The sequence below is a fragment of the Crocodylus siamensis genome, chromosome 1, assembly GCF_052110815.1.
Source record: "Crocodylus siamensis isolate JL-2025a chromosome 1, ASM5211081v1, whole genome shotgun sequence".
Lineage (NCBI taxonomy): Eukaryota > Metazoa > Chordata > Crocodylia > Crocodylidae > Crocodylus > Crocodylus siamensis.
The window spans coordinates 232071309-232083345 of NC_143395.1; the positions used below are offsets into that span (position 1 = coordinate 232071309).

The following is a 12037-nucleotide window of genomic DNA, read 5'->3' on the forward strand; positions in this document are numbered from 1 at the left end:
GTCAACTGCATGCAGCCAGTGGAAGGAGGCATGCTCACCCCCACACAGGGCCACAAGAGGATCCACGGGCTTTGTCTGGTGTAGGGGCCACAGGGTTCCTTGCAGCTGTAAAGGCATGGTTGCCCCCTACCCCCGCCCCCCAGGGACTGGAGCTCTGCAGCTGCATGGGAAGCAGTTTCAGCCCACAACTTGGTGCTGGCTCCAGGGAGGAAATCCTGTGAGCCCTTACCAGAGCAGCTCCAGCACATAGTCCCAGGACTTGAACTGAACTGGGACAAGGGAGGGACACTCTGTGCCCTGCCAACCCAAGCTGGGAATGCAGGATGTGCCACTGGCACTGCCCCCACCAGCACCTTATGAGCCCTGCTCCCCACTCCTGCCTCTGTCCTACCTGTGGCTGACAGCTGGAGAGCCTGATGGCAGGGCCTGCACTCAGGTGGAGGAGCCAAGCCACAGCTTCCTGAGACAGGGGGTTAGTGGGGAGCCCACACTGGCCAGAAACCTATCTTGATTCATGAGTGGACCGATATTCAATTCATCGGTCTAGCTGAGATCTAGTCAGTCTGATACTACATCCAGACCTATCTTAAACCAGGATCTGCCATTTTTAAAGCAGTCTGTATGCTCAAACTTCTGTCCTATTATGGCTGTCGACCAGTTTCTGACTACCTAAACTGGAAAAAGTGTAATGTGGTTATCTGGCCTTCAAGTCCACATGGGCAAAGATGCATTTACACTGCTTCATATTCCAGATGTAGACATGCACACACCATTTTATGTAAACATAAATTGGGGTCTGCATTTGTACAAGGCAGTGCATGCATCTTTGCACACCCCTATTTGAAGACTAGGCCTTGATGCATTATTAAACTAGTGGTAATTGGTCCCTTCATTCCTATATACATTAGTTTTCAGGGATCTGCATCTTAAATCTGTTGACAGCCAAGCTAACATCTCAATCAAGGAAATGGAGAATAGTCCTAAGAAAGGATATATAAATCCAGCATGGGAAGAAAGTTGTGTTTTGCGGGAGGAGGGTTATTGTGTTTGTTATAAATATCAGGGGCTCTTATTTTTCAGTTTGAGAAGTTGCAAATTTGCAGATCTGTGCCCAGATTATGCAGGCCAGCATAATGAGAAAGACACTATTCAGGGCCACCTTGAAAAAAGCCCAACCACTGAAATTATTCAGAAAAAGGACAGTCATTTAGCTTATTTGATACCAAATCAAAAAGGCATGAACTTTGCACAGTTCTCAGAGGTGCTGAAAGAACTTTAGTACCGCAGCTTTTCTTACAGCCTTTGAGCTGATAGTTTGAGCTGATGCTTGTTTTGTTCATTAATAACCAAGCATCCAAAAATGAATTAAAAAGGTAAATACTCTTTTTATATATTAAATAAATTGCTTGAACAGGAACCCAGTTGCAAAGACCTATCTCCCAAGGTTTAGCAAGTACATTAAGTTATATGCATAATATTTGCACACACTCTAAAATCAGATTATACTCTGAGGACAGCGCTGGGTTACCAAGAAAGCCAGCCCAGAATTCCCCTTAGTGGTGTCAACACTGCACTAAAATCTAAACATGCCTGAGAGATGTGTCCTTTGTACAACATGGCTAGAATCACGTTTCACAATTCTAATGGGAGGCTACATGTCAAACAAGCCCTTTCCAATTTCACCGGGGCAATGTTTTTTCTCCTTCTTTATAAAGAATCATGGGTAGCTTTCTATTATAAATAATTCCGTTCCTCTTAGACATGGCAGGCGATATCCACTGGTGGCTGAATCAGGTGACATTCCCTAGCGGTTATTTTGCCCCAAGTGCTTTCTGGTAGTCACTCATTGAACTGGATCAATGTGTTTTGAACAAAACAGCTTTTGTCAGGAGCCTTCAGGACACAGTGTTCCTAGCCGTGCTAATTAGAAGGCAAACTGGGAGACAAGCAGGGGCAGAGGTAACAATAGGAAAATCATTAATAGAAAAAAGATACATCACAACACTTTGAAACGTCAAGCATAGATCAGTCTTGGAAGCCAGATTCAGGAGCAGACACAGAGCAAAAGTCTGTTACGGTGAATACTATGCTCTTCTATGATATTGAAATAGGAAATGTGATTATATAGTACTGTGGGAGTGCATGCAGTCCTGCAGACATTCTAGTTTAATCTCCAAATGCAAAGCAAATAGTACACAAAGATGAAGGAGAAAGCTCCTACCACAAATCTAAAGAATATAAATGTGAACAGTTTCTGAAAGCCCATGGGAATGGCACCAATGGAGTGCCTGATATCTCATAGGCTTGCCGAGAACATTCAGTATTAGAAATATCAGCATCCAAATTCTCCACAGCCATGATGAGCAGAAAATTGAACTATTGTCATAAAACTATACAGGATGTGGAAAGTGTGAGACAACAATGTAGAGAATTATGAATGAGTTACTACATAGACATTCGTCTAGTGTAGACAAAAAATTGTAGCAGTTTATAGCAAACTGGAGTACTACAGGGCACAGAAGGTTTGAATATGGAATTCTTGCTGCACTGCTTACTCTAGGTCTCTCTTAAATAGTTATAAACCCTCAAAATGAGCCCATCTATCAGGCTTAAGCCCAAGACATTAAAGACATTTGTGTACACAGTGAATGTGAAATTACTACTTTGCCAAGCTGAGGAAAGTCTGAAGGAGATCATAAAAATGCAACAACTAAAATTCACTTCCCTCTGCTATTGATAGAGATGAAAAGGAATGGAACAGATATGGTAGATAATGCTTTATGTTTTCCATTTATGTCTCTCGTTCACTCAACAGACAGTGTGCATAGCTGAATGCTTCCAACTAACAGTACCATATCTGGGACAGCATCCTGAATCTGATACCCCAAATTCAATAGAGCTGAGAAAGCCTAACAGTTGTTAAATGTTTATATGAATAAACTTTGAGAGTATCTTTGAGTAAGAAGGACATTGATATAAATATACTTTTCCTTCTATATTTCTGTTACCAGTCAGCTGTTATCAGTCAACAAATGCATATAGTATCTAGCTCCCTATTTTACCTGAAAGGAAGTTTCCAGTAATACAATCTATAAGTTTTATATCTGTATTGCCGGTATTCCTGTGAGTGCCTGCATAAGAATGTTGATGCAAACAGGAATGAAAATACAACAAAAAGGCTGGAAATACAATTTCTGAAAAGGAATACAATTTTAAAAACTGTAAAAATGACAAAAAGAATAGGCTTCTGCCTGTCTATATGCACCGACTGTGAATGGGCCTGAACTTGTTACTTCACTGAAGTCAGTCAAGCGCAGGATTTCTCTGTAAAAATAGAACAGCTTTTCTGAAAGATTCTGTCCAACCATAGGAAAAAAAAATAGAATAGGAGCGTTATACCAGGATTTCAAAAGATGTGAGTACAAAATGCAGAAATAAATACATTTATACACAGTAACAAAAGAAGATAATGTAGAGCAGCTTCTTCCCTCAACTCTTGCTCAGTTAATGCTTAGAATCATGACTTCAATATTTTAAATTGTAATCAGCTCCTAAAAGTGAAAAAACCTAAAAATAAAAAACCCCTTGTGTCCTTAATGCTTAGCTAGCTCCATATATTCCTTGTACTTTTGTACTTCCATATCCTGAAATGCATTGGAACAGTTATGCTTGGTGGAGAGACATATCCCAGGTTACCAGAGTTCTGAGATTGGATCCAATAATGCAGTTCTGCAGTGAACTTAACCTGAAAAAGGAGTATGCAGCTGGCTCCATGTGGCAAGAGAACACAAAAAAATGTGAGAAACTCAGTCCGGAACCCCGGGAGTTTCCATTACAGCCTGATGGAAAGTTTTTACTTGCTTGAATAATAATGTGATATAATCAGACAGAAAATATCATGCCTCTGAAATAATATTGTGTCTTGAGACTTGGCAAATTGAAATATCTTATTTCTAACAGATGATGAATCATTCCCAAACCTGTCCATTTAGCAATATTTGTCACCTTAGATGATAAGTGAGTCTCAACAGAGACATGCAAAGAATTTAATAAATATTTGACCCTAGAGATCCACGAGTTACTCTGCAGAAATTTTTTTGCTATCTCCTATTCACCATCCTCAGGAATACTAGATATTTGTAAATTAAATCTTTTGGTGTGTCCATTATCTATCTATTTGAATCCAGGATGATTTAATATAGTCAGTTAGACAACAACAAAAAAACCCACTTCTAATTTCAAAAGCTCTTTCATTGCCTCTGTGCTCTTCCATAACCAAACTGAATATTATCATAACCTTAATTTCCTGGCTAAAAGCAATTTTTTAAAATTTCCTAGATTATTTTTCAAAATATCATTTGAATCTTTTACTTTTTAAGTTTCCAAATCATCTTAACCTTGACAGTTCTTGATTGCCACATTCTCCAACTTCAGCATAATACTAGCTTACAACATTTGGACCCCTACTCCATTTTGGACTATTTTATTTTTCAAAAAAAAGGATTATGAATGCACATTAGTATTTCCTGTGAAAGAGAATATCATTTTGGGCAGTTCAGGGTTGCTGGTGGTCTCCCAGGACAAATGAAGTCAGGGAAAAGGAGAAGAGAGTTTTGCCATCTTCCCAAATGCAAAATTATGGAGTAAGGAAATGGAAAGGAGTTACTGGCAATTTTTCCTGTGAGTCAGAACACAAGCGAAGGCTGTAAAAAATATTTTATTTCCAAATAGATTAAGCCAGGCCTTATTACTCAGATGAAATGAGAGCACAATTTTATAACATATCTTTGATCCCAAAAGGTTTGAGATGGCTTGCAAACATTATAATGCACCTTGTGTTTGAGTAAAGTTCCTACCCTGCTTTTAACCCAATTCACATTCATAGAGTGTTTTAGGCTTGTAGACCATAAAATCTGCAAGACCAGATAAGGATGGCAGAGGGCAAGGTCTGTTGGGAGAAGTAGTGTAAGATGTAGATCTTATTATGTCCCAAACCCTCCCGCAGGGATCCTTCAGTAGAAACATAGTGTGCATCTCTTGCATATGCTGAAGTAGAGCTCATTGTGGAATGTTTTTTCCCCTCTCAATTCCCATGTTCAGTTTCATGACAAGAATCTGAAAATGAACAAAAAGGGTTTGGTAGTGCCTCCTGTACGGAAATGCAGCAGGCTATGAGCAGGCTCCTTTTCTAGATTACATCTCCCATGGTTCATGACAGAAGATGTAGAAAAGAGTGAACATAGAAACATGATAACAAATGCATAATTTTTCGTTATATGGAATCTAATTGTGGAGGGGGGAGTTATCTTACATTGGAATAAATGTGGTACGTTACTATTATATGACTCTTCCCACCGCTATTCTTGGGGCCCTGTTTGGTGATTCTTGCCAAACATTTAATGCTGGTGAAGAAACAGGAATGACTGGAAATGGACAAGAAGGGCACAGCTCAGCTACGGGAGTGAAAAGGAAGTTGAAATATAGTCAATGAAGTGGCTCGCCATTACTTTAAAAAGAGTCAGCACTGAGGGAGACTGTGTTCAACGAGCACTACCATCTTAATCAGATAGACTGCACTAATCTATCTTTGTGGTAGGTTCTCATCAGCACGCATGCCCCATATGGAACATGTGTTTTACGGTCATGCTCAGTGTTGGTTGTATTTAAATCTGTTTCATACCCAGTTTCCATGATTGAGTGCATGCTGCTTTTGACTCCAGTTTAATGACAAACAATGTATTTAATAAGGTTTCCTTGTATGAAAATGTAGAGACAACAGGCTTTTTCCCCATGCTGTTTTGGGGAGAAAACCTCATTTTGTATTCAAGTAACTTTAGTAAGCAGAAAACAATCTCAGAACTCCTTTGAATGAAAAGACTGCAGATATCTTGTATTTTCTGAGCCTCTTCCTTCCCCTCTTTCACTCATACAAAATATGCACTTCTATAAAAGCCATCTAGACTCAAATATATACAGACCTCATTAGAGAAGATAACTTTTCCCAGTATTGTAGCTGTAATAGTAAAGAACAGGCAGCTTCCTACATTTCTCATTGATGGCCTCTGATGCTGAAAAGCTACGATAACATTAATTCCCTGTATTCTACAGCTCTCTGCCATTCTAAGCATCCTACACACTATTCTATGGTTCACTTGATTTTCTTTGAGACTTGCACAGTTGTTAAACAATTGAATTATCTTATTTTAAAGCGATTCTTTTCTACATCATTCTTACATAAGTCAAAAAGGATGATGCTTCTGGGTGTGTTTCACAACTGGTACCATATTTCCTATACATGCCAACAATTGTTTCTTTAATTTAGGTTATGAATTTAGATTAGATTTTAAAATCTGGAAGAATTATTCACTTGTTAGAATCCTTTATTACTTTTATAAATATATTATTGGATATCTTCCACACAGGTGCATTTCACAAGAAACATAGCAGAGCATTCTGTTTATCCCACTAAGCCTGCATACTAAGCTTTAGAAATAAAACAGGTTATAGTCTTGAGGTACAAACAGGCAAGAAAAGGTTACTACATTACAAATATACAGTTTGTCTCTTTAGGTGTGTGTCCTTTGTAGAGGTCAAATAATTTTTTTATCCTTATGTAGCAGTACATAGAAGCATTGTATTTCAACTGATAGAAGCTTAGTTTCACCAGTTGAAATGCTCTGTATACAGGCATTCACAGGGCTTCAAATGGTTAAAAAACACCTCCAAAGCATTTCACAAGGTTGAAGTCTAAATTGATTGGGGCTCAAGCACTTGTGCACATCCTCAATCAATTGGAGCCACTGCAGTGCCCTCCAGCACCCCAGTGTGCTTTGCTTTCCTCAACAGCCCAGGGCACACTCTGTGACTCAGGATGCAGTCTGCTACCACAGCCTGAGTCACACAGATCCCTCCCCCTAACAGCTGAGGGGCTGGACAGCCCAGCTCCCCTCCACTGCCCCAAGCAGCTCCTGGGTTTCAAAAGCTGCACCAGGACTATAAGCGCAGTGTTTCATGTGCAGCGGTGGGTGGAGATTCCCTCCCATGGCACTTGACAGCTTTATGCTTGCAGCCCCACACATGGAACAGCTAGTGCAGGGTTTAATGTTCCACGGAAGGGAAATTCCCTCCCCCTGTGGCACTTGAGAGCCCTGTGTTTGCAGTCCAACATGTGGGATGCAGAGGGAAATCTTGCCACAGAGCTTGAGAACCCTGAGGTCTGTCCATGGTGGTGGGGCTTCCCGTGCCCAGAGCCCCAGTAGCATGGTGGGCAAAACCCCACTCCATGACCAGGGCACCAGCTTTAAAAGATAGCAGACCCACTCTGCTGTCTATGGAACCACGAGTCACTCAGCCCTGACTGGTGCCCTGGGCTGCTTCCTTAAATTGCATGGCAGGGAAGTCTACAAGGCATTCTGGGATGTATGCTCTGCAGCCTCCCTGAATATCCACTGTCAGTATGCAGGCTGTCTGCAGAGCACACAAGCAGCCATTTGCATGGTTTTACAGCTTTCAACTGATTGAATTGCAAAAGCTTAAACTATGTGGATGAACTTCAGCTGGTTGAATCGAATGCTAGCATACACCCTAAGATATATAAGGTACCGAGTGTCATTCCTCTTAAGACTAATTAAACACTACATGAAAAATAAGCATCAGGCCCACTGATATTTTTAATTGTCTAAACCTTGACAGATCTATGTTCTGAAACCATGTTTCTGATATGACAAAAGCAAACGGTGCAAGTCTTGTGCAGTACTCCTAGGTTCCAGCCCATATTTGCAGAACCAAGGGGCGCCTATAAAGCTGCTCCAATGAGCTGGAATTCCAGTGTTTCAGAGCAGACTTGATTAATCGAGTCTGCCATGCTTCAGCAGCCTCCTGCATCTCTTGTATTAGCATCCCCACGCTTAAAAATGGCAGCAGGGGCACTTGAACTGAAGCGTGTCAAACGAGCTTTAGTTCAAGAGCCCTGGCTGCCATTTTGAAGTGTGGGGACGCTAATGCAGGATAAGTGGTGGTGCTTTAATTAGAATGGCTCTCGGAGCCACTGTAATTAAAGCACCACTTCCCCCTACCCACAGAGCACACGTAAAAGTACCCAAGAATACTAAGTAATTGGCTAGGTATATGAACTTTTGTACAGTAACCAATCAAACTTCTGAACTTGACCATAATTCCAGGAACTGTTTAACATTGCACTACATGCCCCAAATGTTTCTCAAGTGTTTCTTGCTCTCTCACTATTTCTGAACCCCTGGGAAATAAACCATACCTTGAGAATTATAAAAATAATTACTACAAATGTGCTTTGGGAAATAAACCATTAAAACAAAATCTCCTCACTGATTTTAGCATAGTAAGTGGTGTTTAGCAGGCTTCTCAATTTCCCTTTTCTGCTATTATTAACCTGGCTCCCCAAGGGAGAAACTGTAAGAGTCTTAGCTTCTCAAATGAGAAGAATTTAGGTCTCAGCATAGTTGAAAATGAGAGTGAATAATTATGAGACTGTCTGACCAGATATAATTTTTGCCTTTGGGAAACAACCAAGGACCTTACCGCAGCTGTTATTAATGACACTGATATAATTACTATTAGGAAAAAATGAAATCTGACCTCTAAATGTCAATTAGGTACAGTCCAGGGTTCTATCAGGGAGGTTCTAATCTAGGCCTTCTCCATTAGGTGCCTGTCCTGGCTATACTCCTAATGGCTCTCTTCAATTATTTAGACCTGGCTTCTAAAAGTTTGTATTTAATAATAGTGGTGTAGAGAGCTATTACTATTGTCGTTCTTGCTGAACTAAAAGATCTCACTCGAAATATAATGCTGTTTAAGCAATCGATTTGATTTAAAGAAAACATAGTACAGTCTTTTGCTGATCTAGTGTTTCACATCTGTAGCCAATAATTTTTCCCCCAAGGAATTTTGTGTGTATTGCCTGTGCCAGCAACTAAGTAAGAGCCACAGAAATGTAGAAAAAGTGTATTTAATACTTTTGACTATGTAATATGGGATATAATGAGAAGCGATCAGAACTTTATCTCTGATTGTTCGTTCCAGTGATTTTACCTTCTCTTGGCAGGTTTAAAATTAGATATCATAACTTTCTAGAAGAGAATAGAGAAAATGAGCTTTTTAAAATTTCATTCGTAGAATAACAACTGAACTCATAAACCAAATAGATTCAATATTCAAATAATTGTACATGTGGGAGCTGCAAGTGTTTTTCCAGACCCTTGTCTCAAAAGGCCTAACAAGTATATGCAAACATTTTGCAAATCAACATACCCTCCACTGTGCTTTTGTTCCGTTGCTCACAAAAAGCTGAAGAGAAAGCTGATGGCAGAAGTGCTTTCCTAAGGAAAGTTGTGCTGTTTATAACCAAGAAACAGCAATAGCCAGCACTTAAGAAAAATAGTTTTCATATAATTTAGTAACACAGCAAGAATAATATAGTTAACCACAGGTGTCATCTGTTAGTCTTAAGAGTTCCGATAAGTAGGCTCAAAAATCAAAATACTATAATAGCTAGTAACTTTCAGGTTGTACTCAGGGACAAAATATCCTTAATATATGATGAAAAAAAATCTAGATTTCTGTTAATTTATTTATTATGTTTATTTATTTATATTTACATATTTTATTAAAAACACACTTATCACCCTACACTTACAAAGCTTCACATATTGATCAACCTTGTTTTACCAAAATTTTATTGCACAAAAACAGCTACATACACAACAACCTATGACTGCATATATTAAACCCTTAACCAATGCGTATCAACTTCCCACAAAAAACCCTTACAGAACTCTTTTTTTTCACACAAACCCCCATGAAAAACTCTTGCCTCAGTAACCACCTGAAACTCTCCACCTCTCCCATCAGCCCTCTCTGTTTCATAGTTTCATAGTTGGCTGAGTCGGAAGGAACCTGAGCAGATCAAGTCCAACCCCCTGCCATGGCTGGGTGATTATCTAGCCTCCTTTTGAAGACCCCCAGGGTAGGAGAAAGCACCACTTCCCTTGGAAGTTAGTTCCAGATCCTGGCCGCCCTGACTGTGAAGTGGCGCCTCCTGATGTCTAGCCTGAATCTACCCTCTGCCAGCTTGTGACTGTTATTCCTGGTCACTCCTGGTAGTGCTCTGGGGAACGGGGACTCTCCCAGAGCCTGCTAGTCCCCCTTGGCCAATTTATAGACAGCAACCAGATCCCCTCTCATCCTTCTCTTGTGGAGACTGAACAGCTTCAGGTCCCATAGCCTCTCCTCGTAGGGCCTGCCCTCTGCCCCCTGATCATGCGAGTGGCCCTCCTCTCAATGCTGTCCACATCCCTTCTGAAGCACGGCACCCACAACTGGACATGGTACTCCAACTGTGGCCTTACCAATGTCACATAAAGGGGGAAGATCACCTCCTTGGACCTGCTCATGATGCATCTGTGGATGCACGACAAGGTGCAGTTAGCCTTCCTGACTGTGTCCTCACATTGGCAGCCCATGTTCATCTTGGAATCATTAGTGACTCCAAGATCCTTCTCTGCCTCTGTGCTGATAAGAAGGGAGTTCCCCAGCCTGTAGGTATTCTGCTGGTTCTTTCTCCCTAGGTGCAGTACCTTGCACTTGTCAGTATTGAATCCCATCCTATTTTCAGTCACCCACCCCTGTAACCTGTCCAGATCTAGTTGTAGCCTGTCCCTCCCTTCTAGCGTGCCCACCTCTCCCCACATCTTAGTGTCATCCACAAATTTAAACAAGGTGCTTTCCACCCCCTCATCCAAGTTGCTGATGAAGATGTTAAACAGTGTGGGGCAAGGACTGAGCCCTGGGGGACCCCACTGCCTACATCCCTCTGGGTCAAAAATGACCCCATCCACCACCACTCTCTGGGAGCGGCCCTCCAACGAATTTGAGACCCATCTGACTGTAGGCATTGATGCCACAGTCGCCTAATTTTTTAATGAGAATGGGGTGAAAGACAGTGTCAAAGGCCTTCCTAAAGTTCAGAAAGACTACGTCCACCGCAACACCTGAGTCCAAGGATTTTATGACCTGGTTATAGAAGGCCACCAGGTTGGTCTGACAGGACCTGCCCATAATAAACCCATGTTGGTTGCCCTTAAGCATAATCTCCCCTGCTGGTCTCTCGCAGCTGTACTCCTGGATAATTTTCTCAAAGAGCTTCCCCAGGACTGAGGTAAAACTAATGGGCCTATAGTTTCCTGGGACCTCCTTCTTCCCCTTTTTGAAAACGGGGACCACATTGGCCCTTTTCCAGTCCTCTGGCGTCTGGCCAGAGCACCATGAGTGCTCATAAAGCTGTGCCATACCGGGGTCCTGCAATGACCTCTGCCAATTCCTTCAGCACCCTGGGGTGGAGATCATCTGGGCCTGCTGATTTGAGCACATCCAACCCCACCAGAAGTTCCCTAACTAGGTCCTCTCTGATCCTAGGCCTGACTGTGCCTCTCCTGAGTCCATCTGGAATCCCAGTGGGAGGGATGTCCCAGTCCCTGCTCAGAAAAATGGAGGCAACAGATTTCTTAAAGAGGTCACCTTTATCGACTGGTGCCAAGCGTGTCCTGTAGAGGCCCCACATTACCCACTGCTTTCTTTTTACTACCTATGTATTTAAAAGAGGACTTCTTGTTATCTTTGATCCTGGTCGCTAGTCCTAGTTCTGTCTCTGCCTTAGCCTTCCTGACAGCCCCCCTGTAGTCTCAAGCAACGGAGGTATAATCCTCCTTGGTGATGGCTCTTCCCTTCCTTTGGGTGTATACCTCCTTTTTAGCTTTCAGACATTCCTGAATGCCTTTGGTGAGCCATAGGGGATTTTGAGCACTCTTGTCCCCTTTGACCCAAGTTGGGACTGTCACCCTTTGGGCTCGGTGGATCATCTTCTTAAGGAACAACCACTCATCTTGGACTCCCAGTTTCCCTCCAGGACCTCAGTGCCTCCCCAACTAATCTCCTTAACTCATTGAAATCAGCCCTACTGAGGTCAAGGGCTGCTGCCTTTGGCACCCTGTGCTGGATGGTG

At 41.8% G+C, this 12037-nt stretch overlaps 1 protein-coding gene across 1 annotated transcript in view; it reads left to right on the plus strand.

Moving 5' to 3' along the window:
- EPHA6 (EPH receptor A6) overlaps positions 1–12037 on the plus strand; it is a 973304-nt gene that overhangs the window by 669257 nt on the left and 292010 nt on the right. The gene's annotated exons all lie outside the window — the stretch shown is intronic.